At 37.7% G+C, this 27,848-nt stretch overlaps 1 long non-coding RNA gene and 1 pseudogene across 1 annotated transcript; one reads left to right on the forward strand and one right to left on the reverse strand.

Moving 5' to 3' along the window:
* Positions 1-5,137: 5,137 nt before the first annotated feature.
* LOC147917703 (uncharacterized) lies at positions 5,138-10,467 on the forward strand. Its single transcript, XR_015551684.1, has 2 exons — positions 5,138-8,764; positions 9,657-10,467. It is a non-coding gene; the product is annotated as an uncharacterized LOC147917703 (long non-coding RNA).
* Positions 10,468-17,612: 7,145 nt separating this feature from the next.
* LOC101405342 (olfactory receptor 2T1-like) lies at positions 17,613-18,620 on the reverse strand (annotated as a pseudogene).
* Positions 18,621-27,848: the final 9,228 nt, after the last annotated feature.

Consider the following 27,848-nt stretch of genomic DNA (forward strand, 5'->3'; position numbering starts at 1 on the left):
GATAAGCATTTCTTCTCAGAAACTAAGGATTCATTAGTGACCTACCTTGTGAAGTGCTCACCTTGTGACCACTGACCTGCTGTCTTAGCAAAATATCTTGTGACTGTAGTAATACAGATATTCCTGTCATATTTGATGTAGTTTCCTTGTTCCAAGACAAAATATAACCATGCTGTACACCCCACTTGTTTGGAGAGCTTCCTTCCTTGGTGAAGGTTGTTATCCTGGGCTATGTCCTCAAAACTAGCTCGTATAATAAACTCATCCCAATTTTGATTTATGGATTGATTATGGATTATTTGTGTTGACAAGCTTTACATTGAAATAAATCTGTATAGAATTGTCCTGAGCAGAAAAATCACCTACATCCTGATGTACACAATAAAGAATTGAGTCTATCATCAGCTGAGAGAAGAAATGAGATCAAAATATATAAAATTTACATGAGTAGCACTGATTCATGAATACCTATAAGTAGAATGCTGAGACATATCAACCTCAAGATTTCCTAATATGTCCCTAGATTGAACCAGTCTCCCATTAAGTCAGTCCAGAATCTGATATTTTAAATACCCCATGATTGACAAAATATTCTTAAAATTGCTTACCTCACATGGCAGCCTCCCCAAAATCTGACAGTCTGAACTGAAGATCAAATACCTACTGCCCAGAGAAGAATCTTACAGAACTAAAGAAGTAAATGGAATTACTCAACATTTTTTAAGTAAGGGTGGGTAGCTTACAGGCATGAATCAGACCTTTCAAACAGAGCTAATATTCTGAAAGGAAGCAAAGCAAAGGAGAGAATAGAGAAGCAGAGGGAAGGGAATGTATGAAGGCAGGGTGTGCCCACTAATTTTCTTAGAATAATGTTTTCAAGGTTCATCCATGTTATGGCATATATCAGAAATGCATTTCTTTTTAAGGCTGAATAATATCACTTTGTTTGTATATATCACATTATGTTTATCCATTCGCATGTTGATTAACAACTGAGGTGCTTCCACCTTTTGGCTATTGTTAATAATGTTGCTATGACCACTGTTGTAAAGGTATCAGTTGGAGTCCCTGATTTCATTTTTATACGTATATATACTCAGAAGTAGAATTACTGGGTCATAGAGCAATTCAATGTTTAACTTTTTGAGGAACTGCCAAACTGTTTCCACAGTGGCCGAACCATTTTACATTCCCACCAGCAATGCACAAGTGTTCCCATTTCTCCACACACTCACCAACATTTGTTATTTTCTATTTTTTTCTTTTTTTTTAGTGTTAGGCATCCTAATGAGTACAAAGTGTTATATCATTGTGGTTTTGATTTGCATTTTCCTAGTGGCTAACAACGTTGAGCATTTTTGTATGTGCTTATTGGCCATTTGTATATATTCTTTGGAGAAATGTCTATCCAAGTCTTTTGTCCATTTTTTATTTTTTATTTGTGTGTGTGTGTGTGTGTGTGGTTGTTGTTACTGAGTTGTAGAAGTACTTTATGTACTCTGATATTAATCTCTTATCAGATATATGTTTTGCTAATATTTTCTCCCATTCTGTGGATTGGTTCTTCACTCTCTTAATAATGACCTTTGATAATGAAACATTTTAAAATATGACTTAGTCCAGCTTATCTACTCTTTCTTTTTATGCCTGTGATTTTGGTTTCATATCCAAGAAATCATTGCCAAATCAAATCTCAGAGATTTATTGTGTTTTCTTGTAAGAGTTTATAATTTTACCTCTTACATTTTGGGCTTTGATTCATTTTGAGTTAAATTGGAAAATGTTCTTCAACTTTGCTCTTAATTATCAAAATTGTTTTGGATATTTAGGTTCCCTTGAGATTACTAATGAATTTTAAAATGCTTGAAGCATCAGAACCAGAAGCAAGTCTGTGGATTATTCAAGTTATAAGATATTAAAAGGTAAATGGAGTTAGCTTATAGTTAAAATTTCTTTCTTTTACATATTTTCAAAAAGAAGCATGGTTTATGTTACAAAAATATATGTCACCTGAACAAGTTGCCAGGGCCCCTGCCAATGGTCTGTAAGTGATAATCACCAATAATTTTCCAGAACTGTTAAAAGACACCAATATACTTATGAAAGATGCCTAATAAATACCCAGCAGAATAAATAAAAAGATACTCACAGCTGGACATCTTACAGTGAAATTATACAACGTCGAAGACAAAGAGAAAATTACAAAACGAGCTACAGAAAAAAGAGATTACTTAATGTAGTGACAGTTAAATTGAGAGCCGATTTCTCAACAGTAAATAAAGGAAATCAAAAGATAGAGGAATGATATCTTTAATAAGCTAAGACATAAACACTTGCACTGTAAGCCACTGAGATTTTGGCAGTTGTGTGTAACTCCTATGGCACGGCTTAGTAAAAGCTGACAGGTGCATTGTTATTACTTTTTATGGATGCATAATAATATATTTAGGACTGCAATATCATGACATTTGTTATTTACCTTAAATCCTTCAACATTCTAATGAAGTGTTTTAAAAATGAAATTGGTTGATTGAGATATTGGATAGACAGAGATAAACAGATACAGAGATTGATAGAGTTAGATACATAGAGATAAGGATAGAAATAGAGATATACATTCAATGTAATGTTAATAAAAGTAATATATACATATTTAATTTGAAAAGCTAACTCTTTCAACGAAGATCAAAAGGCCAACAATAGCAGCCAAGAAAATGTTAAATAAGAACAATGCAGATAAAATAATCATTCTAGAAATCAAGATTTATTTTAATACTATACTAATTAAAACAGTATGAAATTGACACACTATGAGACAAATAAACTAAAGAAACAGAATGGAGTTCAAAAACAGGTCCATGAATATATGGGCATTTTATGAGCCATTAATTCATCTGATAATTATCTACCGAGTTTCTACTGTGTGCAACCATTTCTCAAGACTATTGGAATATTAGTGTGCAAAATAGGCAAAGGCCCTTGTCTTCATGGAGCTCCCATTTTAGCAGGGACACAAAAATTAAAATTAAACAGAATAGGGGTCAGCCCCATGGCATACCAGATAAGTGCGCGTGCTCCGCTGCTGGCGGCCCGGGGTTTGGATCCTGGGTGCACACCAACGCACCGCTTGTCAGGCCATGCTGTGGTGGTGTCCCACATAAAGTGGAGGAAGATGGGCACAGATGTTAGCTCAAGGCCAGTTTTCCTTGGCAAAAAGAGGAAGATTGTCATGGATGTTAGTTCCATGGGCTGATCTTCCTCACAAAAAAAATAAATAAATTAAATTAAATTAAATTAAACAGAATAAATAAATTAACTATATAATGTGATAAACAGTTTCAAATGCTATAGAAAAAGAGGAAAAGTAGAGTAAAATGAGGGAGGAAAGGAATTGCTGAGGATGAGATACTGTTTGTCATTTTTCAAAATATCATGGAGAGTATAGACCATTTTAGTAGGATAACATTTGAGCAAAATCTTAAGAAGATAAGGAATTTAGCTATGAAGATAGCTGGGATAAGAGAATCCCACACAGAATAAATCCAGTGGAATAGTCCTGAGCCGGGAGTGTACACAGCCTGTTCAAGGAAGGACAAGGCAAGCGCAGCGGCTAAAGCACAGCGAGTGAGGGGGAGAGCAGCAGGAGCAGAAGTCAAGAAGTTATGCAGGGGGACATATTGGAGGGGTCCTTGTACCTTACCATAAAGCTTTTAGAATTCATGCTCAGTGAAATAACAAGCTATAACCACAGAAGTGACATGCTCTGATGTGTTTTCACCTTAGCTGCTGCTTTGGAAATAGCTCTTAGGGGACTAAGATAAAGCTGGACTCTACTTCAGAAATGGCTAGAGATTAGATGTATTCTGAAGATAGAGCCAACAGGATTTTCTCACTGATTGGATGTGGTGTAAAGAGAAAGAAAAGTGTCAGGGACAACTCCAAGAGCTCACATAGAGCCACTGGAAGGGAAGAACTGCCCTCAGTGGGCCTAAAGAAGTCTGCATCTGCTCACTGTGGTGAACGGCATATTAGAGAAGACAATCAGACATCCAAGTGGCCATATTGGGGAAGCAGTTGGATGGATGGGTCTGGAGTGCAAGAAAGAGGTCTGGACTTGAGTCATCACTATATAGATATTATAGGAATAAGCCAAAAACCTAAATGAGCTCACCAGGGAATAGGTATAGAAAAGATGAGAAGAGGGACAGTAACTGAGCTGGGTGCACTCCAATATTAAGAAGTGAACCTGGAGAAATGACACCAGAAAAAAAAAATACAGATTTTAGAAAAACAAACGGTGAGGTAGAAATAAAACCATCACAGTATAGGACATTTGAAGCCAAATGAACAAAAACAACAAAACACACACAATCTCAATTGATGGTCAAGTGCTGCTGATGGATCAAATGCAATGAAACCTGAGATTTAATTATTGAATTTACCCACATAGAGGTCACAGAAGGAATAGTCACAAATTCTCAATAGAGAGGGCATAAGGAAGAATGGAAGGACAGGAATTGGGGACTTAAGAATAGTGAAAGCTTTTGAAAAGTGTGATTGCAAAAGGGACAGAGATGTCACTGCAGATCAGAAAAATAGGGAAAAATTATCAATACATGTTTCTGGTGTGGGGGATCAAGATTTGGCCACCCTGAAGTATATCTCTTTACCTTGATTGTTTTCTCTGATGGACATTTGACCTTCCCCACTAACTGCCTAAAGAATTTGACATAGTAACTCCTTCCAGGAACAGATCTTCTATCTGATGGCTGTAATATAATGGAAAATAGATGTTACAATAGAAAAGGCACCAACAAGCCTATCTTATTGGAAATTCTGTCTCTCTGGACACATTGTCTGGATGGCCCTTGGAGGAGTTGCCAGACAGACATTTACATTTATAAGGGAAATCTCCATTTGTAAGGGTATCTCCCTCTCTGTATTGGGAAGAGGGGGGATGACCTCATTTCTAGAAACTCCTCAATGTGGAAGGTGAGGCCTTAAATCTGCATAATAACCGTACTCTTGTTTACTGTGCTTTAGTGGTAATCTCCCGTAACTGACACCACTCACCCCCAACATCCTCCTTTGTCTTTAGCTGAGCATGGTATTTAAGCTGAGAATTTCTGCTATTGTGTTGAGAAACGCAGTGTCCCTGGTTTCTCCCATGTATACATGTTATTAAACTTGGTATTATTTTCTCCTGCTAACCTGTTGTGTTAATTATTTGGCCAGCCATAAGAACCTTAAGGGAAAGGGCAGAGAGGGATTCCTCATCTTCCCCCAACAGTTTTGGCGTAGTCGCCAGGATCCCCACTGGCTGGCAAGTTGCCATCTCTGGCTGGAAGAACTACCTTCTCCCTGGACTACTGCAGATGATGAGATACGGGAACGCCTGATGAAAGCCGGCAAAAGACAAGACTTCTTGCCACGTCAGGCTCCCGGAATCTCTATCTGCGGATCTGGTGGAAGCAAGCAGTGAGAATTTTTTTCTCTTTCTAAATTTAGATAGGCAGTAGAAAATATTTGGGAAACTAGTTTCTTGGGCTTTTAGTGACTCTGGTAAATTTGGTAGAGTACTCTTGGTTTTGATCTTGATCCCTTTTCCTCCCAGAGTAGTTTCTGTCTTGTTCTGTGTCCTGAGAACTTGGCTGTGTGACCAGTGAGAATATTCTCCTTGGTCTCCACCATACGGAAGGTGCATTTACCGGAGTGCACCTTGGTGGCCAGTTGAGTAGACTGGGGTTCCGAACTGTCTTTGTCCGGCTATGCCAAGCTCTCAGGGGAGTTTGTCATAAAGGGCCCAGTCCATAAGGGCTTTTGTCATCTTAACCTTCATTGCTTGTTAGTGCTGGAAAAATCCCATTCCAGTATCGCCTGCCCGATGTCACAGATTAGCGGGTCTGTGACTGGAGGCATCCCACACTATTGTGGGAGACCGGAGACACCATGCTTACTGCCTGTGCAACAAAGGTCTTTACTTTCTCTGAATATCTTTGGGAGTGAATTCTGTGGATCATGGGGGCTACATCATCTGTGCCCTCACCAGGGATGCCTCTTGAGTCCATGGTAAAGATTTATTCTAAGCGTGGAAATTTACCTCCGGGTCTTTCCTTAAAAAGGCTTATTGGATTGAGTCACTACTGGAATAAATATACAAATGAAGATCGTATTTGTCAATGGCCAGATGACGGATCCCTTGAATTGGGAAAACTTCTAAATTGGGAAAAAAAAAAAAATGTTTTGAGAGCTCTCACATAATAGTTTAATTGGTACGTAAAAAAGGCCAGAAAAAGGAAGGGAAAAATTTGAAAAACCTTAAGACCTTGACTCGGGTTACAATTGAATTGAGAACATGTAAAAGTGTAAATGTTGATAAGATTATAAAGGTTAGAATGTTTGAGCTAATTTTATATAAAGAGGTTACATCAACTTTGCCTGAGTATGTTTTAAAATGTCTGACTGGGAATGCTTCCCTTGTCCAAAATTAGACGACCAAGACCTGTTGATAAAAGACTTAATGAAAACTATGTTTAGAGCTATAAGTGGTGATGAAATTTACATGAAATTTTGTAAAAGAAAAACTGATGTTATTTCTATTACAGAACTGGTTAACAAAAATAATAACTTAAATGATAGCTAATTTTATCTAATGTCTTATGAAGTCTTGTAGGCAATCGAAATAATTATTGGGAACAAGTAACTAAATAGATGTCAAAAAAAATGAATGTTGGGTAAACTTATTTTTTTATAATTATGTGTTATTATGGTTACAGCTTCCAAACTCTGGTGACTTAAAACTTTAGAGTTTTGCTACATTTTATGATAAAAATTCATTGAGTTTCTAGATCATTTCCAAATAAGATATTAGACATTGATTGCTAAATGTACATTTGTCTACTTTTGGCTTTTCATTACAGGAAAACTAAAAGGTATTTTGGGTCTATTGGTAAACGTGTTTTATTAAAAGATTGTACTGTAAAGTAGCATTTCTAGAAATTCTGAAGTGTTTATAAATTTATCAAGTCATGAAATGCTACTGTAAAAAATGTTTATAATTGTTTTTACTTACAAATTAAGGTTTCTAAGGGTTAAAATTTCTAATTAGTATATGTGATTGAAGCTACTAAAAATTAAGAAAAATATGTGTGTGTACAAGGAAAGTAAGATGTATAAAGAAGGTACAAAGAATGGAAATATTTTGTTTGGTTTATTAAGAATGATAAATTTTTCCTCAAGTATTAGGAGGGAAAAGAAAGGCATAGGACAAATTCTGAATGTAAAAGGAAGTTATGGAAAGTTTGTGAAAGAGGAATTCTGGAAAAGGAGTTTTATGCATGGTCAAGTTGGCTAAGATTAAAATGAATTTAATTAAGTAAACAAGTTTCAACATCAGAAGTAAGCTGATGCAAAATTAAAATATGGTCTTCTTTCTCTTAAAAGGATAATTTTCTTAAACTTGATAAAGAGGTTATAAAAGATTTTTCTTTACCTTTGAGTAAGTCTACCTAAAAGACAGAAAAAAAAAACTGTTAAAATAATTTCCTACGTTCAAAAGACTGAGGTCTCTCTATTAAGGCTTTGGACTGTTAATGCTCTGTTTGCTTTGACTTTTTATATTTTTGACAAGCTCCCCAAAATTCATATCTTAAATAAAGTCTTTTTTACTTTTTTCTTTGGAAATTTTCAAAGGGCCCTGGAACTTCTCAAAGAAATTTCCTCTCTTCCTACAAGGAGAAAGATACTAAACTTAGGTTTATTCAGTACGTTAAATTACATGGGAAGCATTGTCAGACACGTGATCATAAGCCTGCTTAGGTGATATTATGTGGGTAAATGTTATTGATGTAGGCGTTTTAAAATTGTATAACATTACTGAAATTCTGATCTGTCTTGGTTATCAGTCATAAATCTAGTTATTATTTTAAAGTGTTGTATGTCACAAAATTAACCAAATTTCTTTGTCAATTGCCATTTTGAGGTCTTGTTTACAGACTTATTTCTTTGCTCTAATGCTTTTGCAAAATATGTTATATGTTTCAACTTCAGAAAAGTTCATGGAAAGGACTTTAACACTTACTCTAGAATACAGATTTCTGACAAACTTGCTGATCATAAAACTGAACTTGGTCAGAAATTACAAACTCGGATAGAGAGACTAAAGACTTCATGAAGTTGCTAACAAAAAGAAAGGATCAAAAATGGATTACACAGGACTGAATGAACTGATCAGGATGATTATAATTTTTATGATTTTTCATTTGAAGTATTGCTAAATTTTTAATGTTTTGTTTTTTCAGATATAAGGAAAACTTTTTCTCTTTTCTCCAGAGCTAGCTATGACATAATAATTTGATAAATGATACTTTTGTAAGCAAAATTGAAATATTTATCTTTTTCTTTCTACCTGATCCCTCCAGGATTTGGAAACTCTTAGTAAGTGAGTATTGTTGTTTTCATGGCAATATAGTTATTTGCATAAGTTCAATAAAAATCTGTTCTCCTTATAACAGGACACAATTGAAAACACTAGCTATATTACCAAGGTTGTGACTGGAACATCATATTTGCGATATAACCATACAGCTTTTGAGGAATGAAGATTAGACTTGATGGAATAAAGCCACGTGGAAATATTGGCCTGGCACCTTATGTTCCAAGCAACACTTACCAGGATAAGTAAAGAATGTCACTTATCTGGCAGGTACAAGGAACCTCGAAATATTTTGGACGAACTTCAGAAGAGAGGAATTCACCCAAATCTGTAGGTATTACAGGCAAATTCTGATGACAAAATCTTTGGCTTGGCTTTCCTGGCCTCGAGAGGCCTTTGAAGTTCAATCTGTGATTCCTTATAAAAAGTTCCAGCAAAGCATATTTAAAAGAGCTTATATGATCAATTGCTATTCTTGCTGTACTTATGTAAATAACTGGGCCAACTTTATTGGAACTAGACTTATCTTGCAAACTAGTTAGTCTGAATTTGGCTATCTTTAATAAAAGAGGGTGATTTTAGAGAGAAAAATTATATTTCAGTAAAAACTATAGTATACTTTTGGGGATATTAGATCCTAGTTTTTTTTTTTTAATTTTTTGTTTATTGCAGTAACATTGGTGTATAACATTGTATAAATTTCAGGTGTACATCATTATACTTCTATTTCTGCATAGATTACATCATGTTCACCACCCAAATACTAATTACAACCCATCACCACACACATGTGCCGAATTATCCCTTTCACCCTCCCTCCCCCCTTCTCCTCTGGTAACCACCAATACAACCTAGTTTTGTTAATTGTCTTTTGAGGTTTTTGTTTTATATCTATTGACTGGACTGGATCCTGATTTCTTCTAGTCTCCTAAAATATCTGGCTACAGATCTCCAGACTAACGTTTTTCATTTTTTCCATCATTTTCATTTGGAATCACTGAGAACTGAACCCACCCTTTTTCCTGAAGCCATACAAACTGAAGCTGATAGACTTGATATAAACTTGAGATATTACCTGATGACATCATCAGAGACATTTTAAACTGCAAAAGATACTTTGACGCTGACATCTAAAAATGTTCTTAACTGGCTGTCCTCTGAACTCAAAAACTGGTTTATAATTTCCTCCAACCACTAATCTTGTTTTCTTTTGTTTCCATAGAAATGCTTCTTATTAAATACTTGATTGCTTGCTTCCACAATATATAAAGCCTAACTTTGGGAGCCCGCTGGCATCACCACCTTCTAAAATGAACTTAATTGAACTGATCTATTATCAGGACTAAGAAATGTATTCAGTGAGATGAAACAATCTACCAACTCAGCTTCTGGACTATGAAACTTTAAGTTTCAAAAGGACAGTGAAACTTTTAGTTTCAAAGGTGGGATTGAGGGAGATCAAGATTTGGCCACCCTGAAATATATCTCTTTACCTTGATTGTTTTCTCTGATGGACATTTGACCTCCCCCACTAACTGCCTAAAGAATTTGACATAGTAACTCCTTCCTGGAACAGATCTTCTATCTGATGGCTGTAATATAATGTAAAATAGATGTTACAATAGGAAAGGCACCAACAAGCCCATATTATCAGAAGTTCTGTCTCTCTGGCCACATTCTCTGGATGGCCCTGCGAGGAGTTGCCAGACAAACATTTACATTTATAAGGAAAATCTCCATTTGTAAAGATATCTCCCTCTCTGTATTGGGAAGAGGGGGGACGACCTCATTTCTAGAAACTTAATAATGTAAAAGGTGAGGCCTTAAATCTGCATAATAACCGTACTCTTGTTTACTGTGCTTTAGTGGTAATCTCCTGTAGCTGACTCCCCCCACCCCCAACATCCTCCTTTGTCTTTAGTTGAGTATGGTATTTAAGTTGAGAATTACTGCTACTGTGTTGAGAAACGCAGTGTCCCTGCTTTCTCCTATTGATACATGTTATTAAAGTTGGTATTATTTTCTCCTGCTAACCTGTCTTGTTAATTATTTGGCCTGCCATAAAAACCTTAAGGGAAAGGGCAGAGGGGCATTCCCCCTCTTCCCCCAACAGGAGCTCTAAGTGACTGACAAACCAGTAAAAAAGTTACTCAACCTCATGAGAAATCAGATAAACAGATATTCAAACCATATTGGGTAGTGCAATACTGTGACTTATAAGAAGTATGTATTTGGTCATTTAGATAGCCAAAATATATATCTCTCACATATGTTTGACAGTCGTCCTGGAGCATAGCTCTCAAAACTCTTGGAATTTCCTAGGTGTTTAGAGTGATAAGTGTGTCTTTTGTTCTGTGAATGAGGTGACTTTTGGAAGCACAGAAGGGTGGGGTCTGGCTGCCAGGAGAACCAGTCATGTTATCAGAGAATTAGAACTTTCAGTACAACCCCTTGATTTTGGGGGAGAGGAGGCCTTGAGGCTGAATCAATTGTGAATGGCCAATGACTTAGTCAATCATGACTACATAATGAAGCCTCCATAAAAACACAAAAGGACAGCTCATAGGCCTCTTTTTTCAGAGAGCTGCCACCTTGGGGAACCAGAACACTTCTGTGTCACTGTGCTGGGGCCAAGCTCCATGAGGATAGAAGATCCTTTGTTCAAGACCTCACCCTATGTATCTCTTCATCTGGCTGTTGATATGCACCCTTAGTGTTGTCATGCATCACAGTCCTCTGTAATGATGCTAACCTCAAGAATTCAGAAATCTAGAAACTCTAAGCACATAGCACTGTAGTTGGACTGCAGACTACGTGAGCTTTGCTGTAAGGTCACAGTGAATCAGACAGGCCAAAACAGAAGGGAAAGGTGTCAAACTTTATGAAATTTATAATTAGTGGGATTTAAATTTTTTCACATGCCTCTACTTAAATCAATCTCATAGACTAAACTGGTTTAAGCAGTTAAATGAAAGGGTCAATTATTTTAAACAAAAATTTGGCTCTAGTAGATAGTGTCTGCACAACAATAGCAATCCATTTGTGAGGCATGTGTTAAAAGAATCAAGAAATAAGCAGGTGGCTGCAAAACAGTGAGGGATTAGGTGGCCAAAATAATGAAAATGAGGCAACATATTTGAAGATATTCTATTCTTTTCCCCAAATTTATTGCATTTATCCTTGTTTTTCATAAGGAAATATCTTCATCCTGAAATACTCCTCTTTTTCTTGAATCACTGATTCCTCCTTCAACACCAGACTATTCTTGTCAAAATCCAAATAAATATTAATATTATCCATATTGAAAAAAATTAAAAATCTTCCTTTAACTCCACAGAACTCTCTAGATATAAGTTCATCTTTCTTCTGATATTCAAAGAAAATTCATATAGGTTTCTCCAATTTTTAAAACCTCCTTCTGTCGTTAATCTACTTCATAGAGTGTTCTTCTCCACCACCCAATTGAAACCTCTTTGAGGAGAACAAAATGGACTATCAGCTTGCCTGCTCAGGTGATCAACTTTCTGTTTCACAATACTTCAACTGTAGCCGGAAAAACCTGGGACCTTGTCACCGTAGCCGAATCAATGAACACAATGACCAGGGATCAAGGAAAAGAAAAATGGTTTAATTTTGCCAGCAAAATGAGGCCGTGGTGGGCTCATGCCCCAAAATCCACAGTCCTCCTGAGGCATTAGGAGTTGAGGCTTTTAAAGTAAAGTCTGTGGGAAAGAATGTATATTTGGTGACTGATTATTTGTTGGAGGAGGGATCCCAGTCTTCTGGCGCCAAGCTGGCTGTCATCTCTATCTACAACAGGAGATCTAGGGCTCCATCAACCAATCTTCTCTCATCACCTGAAATTTGGCTTTGGGGAGTGGACGGCAACTGCTGCCAATTAACGATTACAGTTTACAAGGTTTTAGGTGGGGGAGGGGAGCTGCAGCTTTGCAGTTCGGCGTCCCCCATCAGCCTGCGTTTAGCTGAGTTAGGGAAGCTGCAGGTGTCCTCTGTTTGTCTATCCCTGTGATGATGGTGGATTGGGCGCCAGGAAGCTGGAGTTGGGGAGCTTCAGCTTCTTGATAATTTTGAGATCTCAGTCTCCCTGTAACAAACCACCAGAACTGACAATTAGCCAGAGTTTCAGTTTGTAGCCACCTGGGCTTTTAACAGTTTATTACCTCCATTTGTCTTGTGGAATTCAGGGACACAAAGGGTAAAACAACCCATATCTACATGTGAATATAACTTAGAGAAGCAGAGAAGGGGGAATGAGTGCTTTTTGGTTTTAACCCCATATATGCTGGGTTCAACGCAGGGGAACAGATATCAGGGCCGGTATCACAACTATACCCAATATTTCACATGGTGAACACCTCCCTTCTATTAGAAAGACTGTTTTTTTCTAGGTTTCTATCACACCATTATCCCCTGCGTGTTCTATGTCTTTTCTATGCTTTTATTGTCACCTCTTAAATTCCCTTGACCCACTTCTTCAGTTCTTTTCTTCTCTATCTACACAGTCCCATCCTAGATGATCTCTTTTAATCTAATTCCCTGTCTTTTCATCCATCTGTATACCAATGACTTCTAAAACCTATCTTCACACCTAACAACTCAAAAGATATCTAGACAAAGATATCTTTGCTTCTTATCTGACATTTTCACTTAGATATTCAATAGATATTTCAAACTTAACATGCTCAAAAGAAAACTCTTTTTTTTTTTGTGAGGAAGATCAGCCCTGAGCTAACATCCATGCCAATCCTCCTCTTTTTGCTGAGGAAGACTGGCCTTGGGCTAACATCTGTGCCTATCTTCCTCTACTTTATATGGGACGCCGCCACAACATGGCCTCACAAGGGGTACATCAGTGCGCTCCGGGGATCTGAACCTGGGTCACCAGCAGCAGAGCACGCGCACTTAACCACTATGCCACGGGGCCGGCCCCATCAAAAGAAAACTCTTAATTCTATGCACAAAGCCTGTTTTACTCTATTTCAACAAATATATCTACCACCCACTTAATTGCCCAGTCCCAACACCTGGGGGCTCTTCTTGATTCTCCTATTTCCCTCACACTCCACATTTGACTCATCATCAACTTCTATTATTCATGCCTTAAAAATATACCCCCAGTTGTAGTACTTCTTACCATCTTCACTCCTAAAACTCTAACCCATGCAAGGAATGTCTCTCCTCAGAACCCATAAAAAGCCTCCAAAGAGGTCTTCCTACTTTAAAGCTTTTACTTACAGTCCATTCTCTGTAAAGCAGCTAGAGCAACATCCTCAGCATGTTAGTGTGGAGGATCAGAATTGGCCACCCCAAAATGTGTCTCTTTGGCATGAGGATTATTTTTTTGTGTGTGAAGAAGATCACCCTGAGCTAACATCCATGCCAATCCTCCTCTTTTTTTGCTGAGGAAGACTAGCCCTGAGCTAACATCTGTGCCAATCTTCCTCCATTTTATGTGGGACGCCGCCACAGCATGGCCTGAAAAGCTGTGCGTCGGTGCGCGCCCGGGATCCGAACCCCGGGCCACCAGCAGTAGAGCACGAGCACTTAACCACTAGGTAACAGGGCCGGGCCCCATCGACTGGGTACTTTTAAGAAACTGCAGACAGGGACAGGGGAGAGGCTCTGAAAACCAAGGAGAAGTTACCCTTTGTAAGAGACATTTACATTTGTAAGGGAAATCTCCATTTGTAAAGACGTCTTCCTGTCTGTACCAGGAAATGGGGGGCGGTGACCTTATCTCTAGAAATTCTTATCAATGCAGAAGGCAAGGACTTAAGTCTGCATAATAACCTTACTCTTATTTACTGTGCTTTTCTTCTAATCTCCTATAACTGACTCCCCCCACCCCCAGCATCCTCTGTCTTTAGCTGAAGATGATATTTAAGGTGGCATCTTTGGCCATTCTGAGAGTTACTCAGGTTTCCTGGGTTTCTCCCATGTATACATGTTATTAAACTTGTTTGATTTTTCTCCTGTTATTCTGTCTCATGTCAATTTAATTTGTAGCCCAACCAGAAAGACCTCGAGTGGGTAGAGGAATTATCTTCCTCCTCTATATTAATCGTGATCTGGCTTTCCTTTACTTGAAATCCATAAATGGTTTTTTATTGCAATGTAAATAAAGTTCTAACTTCTCAACCACAGCATATAAGGCCCTCCTGATCTGGTCCCTACCCATGTTTCCTATCACTCACTTCAGACCGGCACCACTGTCCAGTCTTCTGAACACACATTCCCTGCTATTCTTCTATTCCCTGCTATTCTGCTATTGACACCTGCTATTCTTCCTACCTGGAAGGCTCTCTACTTGGATTTCCCTATGTCTGCTCCTTTTCTGCTCAAAGATTGCCTACTCAGAAACTTCTTCCTTGAACACTATAGTTCGAGTAGCCCTCCACTGATTTCCACTATCCCATCATGTGATTGTATTTCTTGTATACAATACATTATATTATGAATTATATTTTTCCTAGTTTTAATGAGATATAATTGACATATAACGTTGTATTCGTTTAAGATGTACAACAAAACGAGATATCACCTCACACCTGTTAGAATGGGTGTCATCAAAAAGGCAAGAAATAATAAGTGTTGGCAAGAATGTGGAGAAAAGGAAACTTTGTACACTGTTTTTGGGAATGTAAATTGCTGCAGCCACTATGGAAAACAGTAGAGAGTTCCTCAAAAATTAAAAATAGAAATACCATATGATCCAGCAATTCCACTTCTGAGTATATATCTGAAAGAAATGAAATCACTATCTCAAAGAGATATCTACACATTTATGTTTATTGCAACATTATTTAGAATAGCCAAAGTGTGGAAACAACCTAAGCATCCATTGATGGATGAAAAGATAAAGAAAATGTGAGATATCTATATAGATATAGATATAGATAGGCTATATTTTAACTTTTTATTGAATTGTAATTAACATACAGAAATATTAAACATACAAAAATTTGAACTTGATCAATTTTCTCAAAGTGAACACTGGGTATATAATCTGCATCCACTTCAAGAAACAGAAAATGCCGAAAGCTTATCCATATGTCCTTCCAGCCACTAACCTTCCAAAAGCCTAGTTTTTTCTAGATCTGTACTTTATATAAATATACTCTTTTGTGACTTGCTTCTTCAGTTCAACATTATGTTTCTGAGATTAATCCACATTGTTGCTAGTAGTATTAGAACATCTATTCTTTTTCTTTTTTTACCCTGATCTAACATCCACTGCTAATCTTCCTCTTTTTGTATGTAAGCCCCTGCCCCAACATGGCCACTAACAGATGAGTGGTGTAAGTCCATGCCCAGGAACAGAATCCAGGCCGCTAAGGCAGAGCGTGCTGAACTTAACCACCAGGCCACTGAGGTTGGCCCTAGAACATCTATTCTTATTATATGAATATGTCACAATTTACTTATCCATTTCACCATCAGTAAGCTTTTAAGTAGCTTCTGATTTTTGTCTGTTACCACATGTCTTTTGGTGAAGATTATGCATACATGTCTGTTAGAAATTCACCCAGGGAGGTACCTGCTCGGGCACAAGTTATGGATATGTTCAGCTTTAGTCATTGACGCTACACACATTGTGGTGGGAATATAAATTGTTTGCTTGCTTGCTTGATTTTTCTATTTTCATTGTCTATCCCCCATTGGAATCTAAACTTCTTTTTTTTTTTTTTAAAGATTTTATTTATTTTTTATTTTTTCCCCCCAAAGCCCCAATGGATAGTTGTATGTTGTAGCTGCACATCCTTCTAGTTGCTGTATGTGGGACTCGGCCTCAGGATGAACAGAGAAGTGGTGCCTCGATGCGCACCCGGGATCCGAACCCGGGCCACCAGCATCGCAGCGCGCGCACTTAACCACCAAGCCACAGGGCCGGCCCATGGAATCTAAACTTCTTAAATGCAGGTACTTTGACTATCTAGCTCACAGCTATGATGAATGAATGAATAAATGGATGAATGAATGAGGAAGCTGCATCTGAAAGATGCAGTGTTCTGTCAACCATATTCCTTGAAATCCTGTGACTTAGAGCACTAATTAAAAATGATTACCATACAGAAGTTCCTTACATCCCTGACCTCCACTGTTCTCATCTGTAAATTAGAACTCATTATAAGTGCTTCATTTTTTTTGAGGCTGGTAGAGGATGATAAACCTGATAAGGCATGTAAATTGTTAAGTTTTAGACAGATTGGCCAATAATGATGATAATTATGATCATTAATAATTTAATAAAGTCATCCCTTTGGTCCCTGAGTGAACTCCTTATATAATCAAATGGGACATTGAACATGATTTGCCACATCATATCTGTCCTTAATTCCTGGATAGTTGTGGAGCATGGATATGAACCATGAGCTAACTCCTATTACCTGACATAGATACTTACCTTTGATGACTTTGTGATGTGTTTGAAAAATAATTTTAGCGTCCTCCCAACTCATATCCCTCTGTGTTTCTCCAACATCTTAGAAACACTCTCAGGCATACGGTGCTCTCATGTTATCTTGTCTGGGCAATGTCCTTCACTCTCATCAATCAACTTTAACTTATCTGACAAATAGTTTTCACAAATATGTTACAAACAAACAAAGGTAAATACTGCATTTCTTCATAAAAATAAAACAAAAAAACCTAATGATTATAGTAAGTACAATGGCTTTTGAGAAAATTATGTTCAGTGACTCTACCACCTGACAAATTAGAACACATAGGGAGCTACCAGCCATCTTCCTAAAAGGCTGTGTCAGAGTATTACTCTAACAAATAGAAAAGATATTTCTCTTATCCTTAGATGGAAAGCTAGAGTTATACAATAGTATCATATATGCAAAAAGTACCATCTTTTCTCCTGCAATCCTTAACATAATCTGTGCCATTTAAAATTGCATGCAAATTATTTTACCTCTAAAAGACAAAATTGCAGAGCGAGAAGTTTTAATTTATGTTTCTGGAAACCACTGGGCATTTATTTTGAATACATCTGAACAGGGCAGGAGAAAGGGAAGATATAAGAAAGGAAAGAATAAATAAAAGAAGGACGACCAAGAGGAAACACTTTTTATATTGACTTATTTTTGTAACTGCACTGTTGAACCCTACCCTCCAATTTAATTCTTCCTTGAGAGTATGGACACACTGGTCACAGAGGCTTCCATTCACCAGCTATGTGAGAAGAAGCCAACAGTTGAAAGGCATCCCCTGACACTCTTTGTGTACTATTGATTCTGTCAAGTGTCTTTTTCTGAGCTCCGGTCACATCCTTGTTCTTCAGACTGTAGATGAGCAGGTTCAGCATGAATATGAGGATGGTGTAGAATACAGAGAAGACTTTGTCCTGGGTTGGCCTGTGGTAAGAATGTGGCAGCATGTAGGTGTACATAGTGGCCCCATAGAACAAGTCATTACTATCATTTGAAATGAGCAGGTGGCAAATGCTTTCTTCCTCCCTTCCACGCAGCTCATGCAGTGAACTGTGGTCAGGATTTGGACATAGGAGGCAATCATCAGAGAGAAAGGAATCAGCAGCATCAAAACACAGCACACGTACATCACTGTCTCATGGAGAGCTGTGTCTGCACGTGCCAAGTTCAGGACCACAGGCACTTCACAGAATAAATGGTTAATCTCCTGGGATTGTAGAAGGAGAAGCTCCTGGTGTTGGGCATTAGGAGAAAGCCATCCAAAGAGCCCCCAAACCAGGAACCTGCTAGGATCATCCAACAGATCCATTGGCTCATGAGGACAGGATAGTGAAGGGAATTGCAGATGGCCACATAGGGGTCATAGGCTGTGAGGCCCAGTGGAAAGAAGTCAGCTCCCACAAGGGTGAGTTAGAAGAAATGCTGAGCTGCACATCCCACAAAGGAGATGGTCCCAGCAGGTAATCAACCAGCATCTCGGGCATAATGGTGGAGACGTACATCATGTCAATGGAGAGGTGGCTGAGCAGGAAGTACACGGGTGTGGATGCATGAGTCAGTGCAGATCAGGAAGATCATGACCCCATTGCTATCACCATGGTGAAAAAGACGATAGAGATGATGGCTGAAAGCAAGGCTGAGATGTCCTTTCTGTTGAACAGCCCCATGAAGGTGAAGTCCATAGAGAATGTGTTGTATCCTTGCATTGATCCCATGATGGCTCTGCTGTGACCTAAAATTTTCCAAATAAAATGATTACATTTACACAATTAACATAACAACATACAAGTTGATTGTTAGGCAGTGAACTCCTAAAATTTGGAAGAAAATATTTAAAAATAATTTCCTTGGTACTTTGGCACTGATACCTAGCAACTAATCGATTCTATAATGTTTTTAAGTAAAATAGATCATTTAAAATCAATAATCTTTTAAAACATTGGACAAGATGATACCAGCAGACTCTATTTTACTACAGTGATACACAGAACAACAACTATACTATGTGGCAGTTAAACATATCCTAGTCTGTTATGTGTGTGTGAACATACTATCTTAGATGTGTTTAAATCAGTATCTTTATTAAATAAATCTTTGTTATAATTGTCATCACCACCATCTTCAAAATATCTTAGTTTTGACTGTGGGTAGTCTATGTCTACCATGTAGTCCACAAATATGGGTGATCTACCATTTGGGGCACAAGTCACTCACTGTCTATATTATGAGTCTCCTTTTGGTGTCAGTTCATCCATGTTGAAACAAAATTGTGTGGGAAATAAAGTGGGCAATGGAAACTACTCTTGTAAATTCAGATATAAAAAGGTCATCCATTACAAGAGTTATTTTCATTTATTTTTAAGAAAGAAATTTCAATTTTAGAATGATGCATAATTAGCATTAAGATTATGATTAGCATTTAGCTATTAGCAATTAGCATTAACAATTAAGATTCAGAGGAAATAGCACATGAACATAGAAATTGATTTTTCATACTTATTTGTAATTTAAAAAAACTGAGTGACTGTGTTTTATATAATTCCAGGTTATGATAAAGGAAAGAAAATATCCACAACAAACATTTTGGACGTTAAGGATGATTTTTATGTGTTTTAAGATTCAATCTGACAAGACAAGATATATTTTACCAACATGTTAGGGAGTTAAACTGATCAAACTAGTCTATTCTCTAAATATTCTAAAAATATCAGCATTTGAGTCAATCAAACGGAAAAAAATTACTTTTAAGAATAATGATAATGACATTGTGAAGAGTTTACCTTGTGCATAGTTCTTTCTATCTATTGACTTGTTGAGCTTCACAATAAAACTAGGAAGTGAGGAATTATAAAATCCCCTTTCACAAATAGCAGACTTGAGAGTAATATTCCTGTGGTCACACGGTCTGTTAGTGGCAGGGGTATTTGGATCAGGCAGTCTCAATTCTCTCTATTGTCTTACTTACAACCCAGAAAAACAGCTAGACATTTACTATAGTTGTCAAATAAAATATGCCCACAATGTGAATCTATTAAATTTTTAGCTATATGTAATCATTAATGTGACTAGCTATATGTAATCATTAGTGTGACTAGTGAAAATTAGTCATAATTGAGAGCACATGACATAAATTACTATAATCAGGACCGTTTATTTTTAAGAGAGCAAACTCTGTTTCTCATGTTCAGCTTCTTTTTTTTGCCAATTTCAGAACCTTTGATGCCAGGTTTCATAAATTTCCCTGACACCATGTACCATTTCATCATCATTTACAATTTCATTTTTCTTTTACCTTTCTAGTTTCCATTAATGTAGCCCATGAAAATATGTATCTGAAGGAAAAATGCTCTCCAGTTAGAATAGCCTAAATATTATGAGTATTTCAACTGCTTCCATACATCCCACATTTTGGGTTTAACTTTTGCCATGCCCTAAGACCCCAGTAACAGAGAGAAGATTATGTATTGCTTTACAAAGTCAAATAGCATTCTCTGCTCTCCATCACTACTCATTCCAAAATCTCTTAAAAATCTACTGTTGTCCTAGTTTTTACCGCTTGATGCTATAGTCCTAGCAATAACAAAGTCTTCTCTATTTTGCAGCTGCCTGGCCTTACTCTCCCATTTGCACAGAAAAGGTCTAATTTGTCAGACAGCAACACCATTTGGTTAAATTTATTATTTGCTATCTCACTATGTGGGAGCATAATGAGAAGAAATTATACTTGCTGAATTTCTGCTGAGCACACATTGTACTTCTTTGCTATGGTTTAGTACAATTGAAAATTATCAGAAAATGTCTGGAATAATTCTGTGGCTTTATATAGGAATTTGCTTCTGAAATGATGTAGTAGACGTGGAGTAAAACAAAATTTAGAATCAGATGAATTGAGTTCTCCTGGCCATGATATTAATTAATTCTCTTATCCTGTATTCTCCCCCCAAACTCTCAGAGCCTTGGTTCCCATTAATATTAATTTTAGATGATATGATATTCAGGGCTGCTTTATAGATCAAATAAGAAATTCTTAGTTACAGGTGAAAATATTTTATACAATGTAAGGTAAAATGCCAATTTTATACCCATATATATGTTAGTTATTTCAAACTGTAAGTATGTGAGCATTCTTAATCTCTCATTTCAGGACTCTACATATTCAACTAAAATTTGTGAATTTGAATTGTAAATACCTCTTGAATTTCAGGTCTATAGACTTTGGCATTCCTTGTGGAGCTATGTCAGTCATTAAATTCGATATATTTTTTTCTAAATATCTGTTAACTTGAGGGAAATGGTCTTCAGCATAAATTCTCAGAAAAATGTGTACATCACATTTAAGCCTGAAAAGAATCTAAATATCTTTGAGACGTATAGATATGCTCAGTTTGCAAATTATGAGACCATAAAAAAAAAATTAGATAAAATTGGCATGACTTTATTGGATAAAATTGTCTTTAAGTCTTACTTAAGAAAGTTAGAGTCAAGATGGCAGTGTAGGCAGACTCTGAACTCACCTCCTCCCGCGGACACAGCCAATTTACAACTACTCATGGAAAAATTACCCCTGAGACAGAACTGAAAACTGAATAAGAGGAACTCCCGCAACAAAGGACAATACTAATTGAGGTGGAAGAGGCAGAAACTCCCTTCTGGAGAGAAAAAACACTGCCTTCACAAGCTGCCAGCTTCACAGCCACCGGGGAGCAGCCCAAAGGTACGCAGCCTCCCTGGAGGCTTGGGGCCCTGAGCCGGGGAGCACCCCTGCTGTGGGCATTTTGTGGACCCAGCACAATCGAGGTGAGTGGCATAATATCTGACTTTGCCTGCTACTAAAACATTGGGGAGTACTCCTAGAAAATCTGGTTCACAAAGAAATTAAAACTGGCTCTTAAAAGAAGTGCGTACAAACTCACCCATTTCAGAAAGCATCCTAAAATCACCAGAAAGAAAGGTGCATAGTGCTTTGGTGAAAAGAGACTCAACTGATAGGTCCTGAGTGCATCTCAGTGAGAGGTGAGACTTCTCCAGGGACTGGGACATTGGTGGCAGCCATTGTTGTGGTCTAGTGTGGGCTTGCTAACACAAACGCCATTGGAGTTCTCTGTGGGGCCTACTAGCCCAGGTCTGCCCCACCCATTAGAGCACTGATTTAATCCAGCTCAACCAGGGAGGGCAGCCCACCCTAGAGCCTGGCTCCACCCAACAACAAGCCCTCAGGCAACTTGAAGGCCTGCATATATTGGTGACTGGATTCTCTGCAGCCTGGCAACTGAGCCCACTTCAGTGGGGCAGGGTGTGCACAAGGAGCGGGTGGAGAGTGTGGGACAGTGGTGGAGTGTGTGGGGCTCCTGCCGTGGAGAGACTGGGTCCACTTCGGGAGGTCAGGGAGCACACACAGGGCAGGACTGTGTTGACTGTGTGTGTGGACCTGTGGGCGGCAGGGCTTGTCAGCTGCAGAAGACTTGTGCTTCTCAAAGACCCACATAGGGGGTTTGCCCCATGTTCCAAAGTCTGAAATGACTGGGTGCTCCTGTGCCTGAGGCCAGCCCCACCCAGCTGCAATCCTCAGAGAGCTGACAAGAGACCTAAAGGCTGGAGGCTTATAGCAATTGTAAGGCCCTGAGCCTAACAACCTGCCACGCTGGGGGCTTACTCACTTAAAAGATATACTGCAACACAAATGTGATATTAGAACTTATAGCCAACTGTGCTGGGGCCCCGCACACCTGATAAAGAGACTGAAGGGCCTACAACAACTACAAACAGCTGAGCATTACAACAGCTGACCAGGAGCATACATTGGCCTACCTGGGCGCATACAAGGAGAGCAAACAGGCCACAACAGGACACACCTAGCCCACATAGGGGTCACCCCTGGAACATTGAGAACTGAGGGAAGCACACTGCAGGACTGCTAAGGCGTCACTTGTATAAGGTCACCTATCCAAGAGCAGGAGATGTAGGTGACCTACCTAATATGTAGACACAAGCACAGGGAAAGAGGCAAAATGAAGGGGCAAAGGAATACATTCCAAATAAGGGAACAGGACAAAACTCCAGAAAAGGAACTCAGTGAAACAGAAATGAGCAACCTACCTGACAGAGAGTTCAAAGAAAGAGTGTTAAGGATGCTCACTGATGTGGGGAGAAGAATAGATGAACTCAGTGAGAATGTCAACAAAGAAATGGAAGCTATAAAAAAGAACCAATCAGAAATGAAGAATACGATACTGGAAATGAAGAATTCACTAGAGGGACTCAAAAGCAGAGTAGAAGATACAGAAGAACGGATCTGCAAGCTGGATGAAAGACTAGAAGAAATTACGCAAGCTGAACAGGTAAAAGAGAAAAGAATTAAAAAGAGTGAGGACAGTCTAAGGGACCTCTGGGACAACATCAAGCACACTAACATCCGTGTTATAAGTATCCTGGAAGGAGAAGAACGAGACAAAGGGTCAGAGAATCTATTTCAAGCAATGATAGATGAAAACTTCCCTAACCTAAGGAAGGAAACAGACATCCAGGTACAGGAAGCACAGAGAGCCCCAAACAAGATAAACCCAAAGAGGCCCACACCAAGACACATCATAATCAAAATGTCTAGAATTAAAGATAAAGAGAGAATCTTAAAAGCTGCCAGAGAAATACAAGTTACATACAAAGGAAACCCCATAAGGCTATCAGCTGACTTCTCAGCAGAAACCTTACAGGCTAGAAGAGAGTGGCACTATATATTTAAAGTGCTAAAAGGAAAAAACTGACAGCCAAGAATACTCTACCCAGCAAGATTATCATTCAAAATGGAAGGAGAGATCAAAAATTTCCCAGACAAGCAAAAATTAAAGGAGTTTTTCTCCAAGAAACCAGTGCTACAAGAAGTGTTAAAGGGACTGATTTAAGGGGAAAAGAGAAGACCACAAATAGGAAAAATTATCTATTTCCATGATAAGAGGGCAATGGAAACAAATGCACAAAAAAGAGGTGAGATATGATATTAAAAACATAAAAGGAGGGAGGAGGGAAGTTAAAGAGTAGAGCTTTGAGACAGAGGTCACAAGAGACCATTAATTCTGTATAGAAGGAGAAAGGAACAGAGAAGGACTACTAAAACACTGAGAAAAAAAGTTAAAAAATGGCAGTAAGTACATACTTATCAATAGCTACTTTAAATGTCAATGGACTAAATGCCCCAATTAAAAGGCATAGGGTGGCTGATTGGATAAAAAATCAAGACCCATATATATGCTGCATACAAGAGACACACTTCAGACCTAAAGACACTCACAAACTGAAAGTGAAAGGATGGAAAAAGATACTCCACACAAATGGCAATGAAAAGAAAGCTGAGGTAGCAGTACTCATATCAGAAAAATAGACTTTAAAAGAAAAACTGTAAAAAGAGACAAAGAAGGGCATTACATAACAATCAAGGGAACAATCCAACAAGAGGATATAACACTTGTAAATATCTACGCACCCAATGTAGGTGCACCTAAATATACAGAGCAATTATTAACAGACATAAAAACAGAAATAGACAGTAACATAATAATAGTAGGGGACTTTAACACTCCACTTACACCAATGGATAGATCATCCAAACAGAAGATCAATAAGGAAACATTGGCCTTAAATGACACACTAGAACAGATGGACCTAGTAGATATATACAGAGCATTCCATCCAAAAACCAAAGAATACATGTTCTTTTCAAATGCACATGGAACATTATCCAGGATTGATCACATGTTAGGCACAAAACGAGTCTCCATCAATTTAAGAAGATTGAAATAATACCAAGCATCTTTTCTGACCACAACGGTATGAATCTAGAAATCAACTATAGGAAGAAAATCAGAAAAGCCACAAATACGTGGAGATTAAACAAAATGCTACTGAACAACGACTGGGTCAATGAAGAAATCAAAAAATACCTGGAGACAAATGAAAACGAAAATACGACATGCCAGAATTTATGGGATACAGCAAAAGTGGTCTAAGAGGGAAGTTTATAGCAATACAGGGCTATCTCCACAAACAAGAAAAATCTCAAATAAACAATCTAACAATGCACGTAAAAGAACTGGAAAAAGAAGAACAAACAAAGCCCAAAATCAGTAGAAGAAGGGAAATAATAAAAATCCGAGCAGAAATAAATGAAATGGACACTAAAAAAAAATAGAAAAAATTAATAAAACCAAGAGGTGGTTCTTTGCAAAGATAAACAAAATTGACAAACCTTTAGCTAGACTCACCAAGAAAAAAAGAGAGAAGACACAAATAAGTAAAATCAGAAATGAAAGAGGAAAAATTACAACAGACACCTCAGAAATACAAAAGATTATCAGACAATACTATGAAAAGCTATATGCCAACCAATTCAACAATCTGGAAGAAATGGGTAAATTCTTAGAATCATACAACCTTCCAAAACAGGATCAAGAAGAAGTAGAGAATTTGAATAGACCAATCACTAGTAAGGAGATTGAAATAGTCATCAAAAACCTCCCAAAAAATAAAGGTCCAGGACCAGACAGCTTCCCTGGTGAATTCTACCAAACATTCAAAGAAGACTTAATACCTATCCTTCTAAAACTCTTCTAAAAAATTGAGGAGGGGGGGGAGCTCCCTAACTCATACCACGAAGCCGACATTACCCTGATACCAAAACCAGACAAGAACAGCACAAAAAAAGAAAATTACAGGCCAATATCACTGATGAACATCGATGCAAAAATCCTCAACAAAATATTAGCAAATCGCATACAACAATACGTTAAAAAGATTATACACCATGATCAAGTGGGATTTATTCCAGGTATGCAGGGATGGTTCAACATTCGCAAATCAATCAACATAATACACCACATTAATAAAATGAAGAATAAAAATCACATGATTATCTCAATAGATGCAGAGAAAGCATTTGACAAGATACAGCATCCATTTATGATAAAAACTCTGAATAAAATGGGTATAGAAGGAAAGTACCTCAACATAATAAAGGCCATATATGACAAACCCACAGCTAATCTCATCCTCAATGGTGAAAAACTGAAAGCTATCCCTCTAAGAACAGGAACCAGACAAGGATGCCCACTGTCACCACTCCTATTTAACATAGTACTGGAAGTCCTAGCCAGAGCAATCAGGCAAGAAAAATAAAAGGGATCCAAATTGGAAAGGAAGAAGTGAAACTGTCACTATTTGCAGATGACATGATTTTATATATAGAAAACCCTAAAGAATCCACCAGAAAACTCTTAGAAGTAATAAACGAATACGGTAAAGTTGCAGGATACAAAATCAACATACAAAAATCAGTTGCATTTCTATACACTAACAACAAAGTAGCAGAAAGAGAAATTAAGAATACAACCCCATTTACAATTGCAACAAAAAGAATAAAATACCTAGGAATAAACTTAACCAAAGAGGTGAAAGATCTGTACACCGAAAACTATAAAACATTACTGAAAGAAATTGAAGAAGACACAAAGAAAAGGAAAGATATTCCATGCTCTTGGATTGGAAGAATTAACATAGTTAAGATGTCCATACTTCCTAAAGCCATCTATAAATTCAATGCAATCCCTATCAAAGTTTCAACAACATTTTTCATAGAAATAGAACAAAGAATCCTAAAATTTATATGGAACAACAAAAGACCCCAAATAGGTAAAGGAATCCTGAGAAAAAAGAACAAAGCTGGAGGTATCATGCTCCCTGATTTCAAAATATACTACAAAGCTATAGTAACCAAAACAGCATGGTACTGGCACAAAAACAGACACACAGATAAATGGAATAGAATCGAATGCTCAGAAATAAACCCACACATCTATGGACAGCTAATCTTTGACAAAGGAGCCAAGAACATACAATGGAGAAAAGATAGTCTCTTCAACAAATGGCGTTGGGAAAACTGGATAGCCATATGCAAAAAAATGAAAGTAGATCCTTACCTTACACCATACACAAAAATTAACTCAAAATGTATTAAAGACTTGAATGTAAGACCTGAAACTATGAAACTTCTAGAAGAAAACATAGGCAGTACACTCTTCGACATTGGTTTTAGCAACATATTTTCAAGCACCATGTCTGACCTGGCAAGAGAAACAATACGAAAAATAAACAAATGGGACTACATCAAACTAAAAAGCTTCTGCACAGCAAAGGAAACCATCAACAACTCGAAAAGACAACCTAACAATTGGGAGAATATATTTGCAAACCATACATCTCATAAGGGGTTAATCTCTAAAATATATAAAGAACTCATGCATCTCAACAACAAAAAAACTGACAACCCATTTACTAAATGGGCAAAAGACCTGAACAGACACTTCTCCAAAGAAGATATACAGATGGCCAAAAGACACATGAAAAGATGTTCAAAATCATTAACTATCTGGGAAATGCAAATCAAAACTACAATGAGATATCACCTCATGCCCGTCAGAATGGCTATAATTAACAAGACAGGAAAAAACATGTGTTGGATGTGGAGAGAACAGAACTCTCATACACTGCTGGTGGGAGTGCAAACTGGTGCAGCCACTATGGAAAACAGTATGGAGATTCCTCAAAAAATCAATGATAGATCTACCATATGATCCAGCTATTCCATTGCTGTGTATTTATTCAAAGAACTTGAAAACACCAATGCGTGAAGATACATGCACCCCTGTGTTCATTGCAGCATTATTCACAATAGCCAAGACTTGGACGCAACCTAGGTGCCCACCAAGGGACGAATGGATAAAGAAGATGTGGTATATATACACAATGGAATACTACTCAGCCGTAAGAAACGATGAAATCTAGCCATTTGTGACAACATGGATGGACATTGAGGGTATTATGTAAAGTGAAATAAGTCAGAGGGAGAAAGTCAAATACCATATGATTTCCTTCATTAAGTGGTAGATAATAACAACAATAAACAAACA

The sequence above is a fragment of the Ceratotherium simum genome, chromosome 3 (genome assembly GCF_057802395.1).
Source record: "Ceratotherium simum simum isolate JZ-2026a chromosome 3, ASM5780239v1, whole genome shotgun sequence".
Lineage (NCBI taxonomy): Eukaryota > Metazoa > Chordata > Mammalia > Perissodactyla > Rhinocerotidae > Ceratotherium > Ceratotherium simum.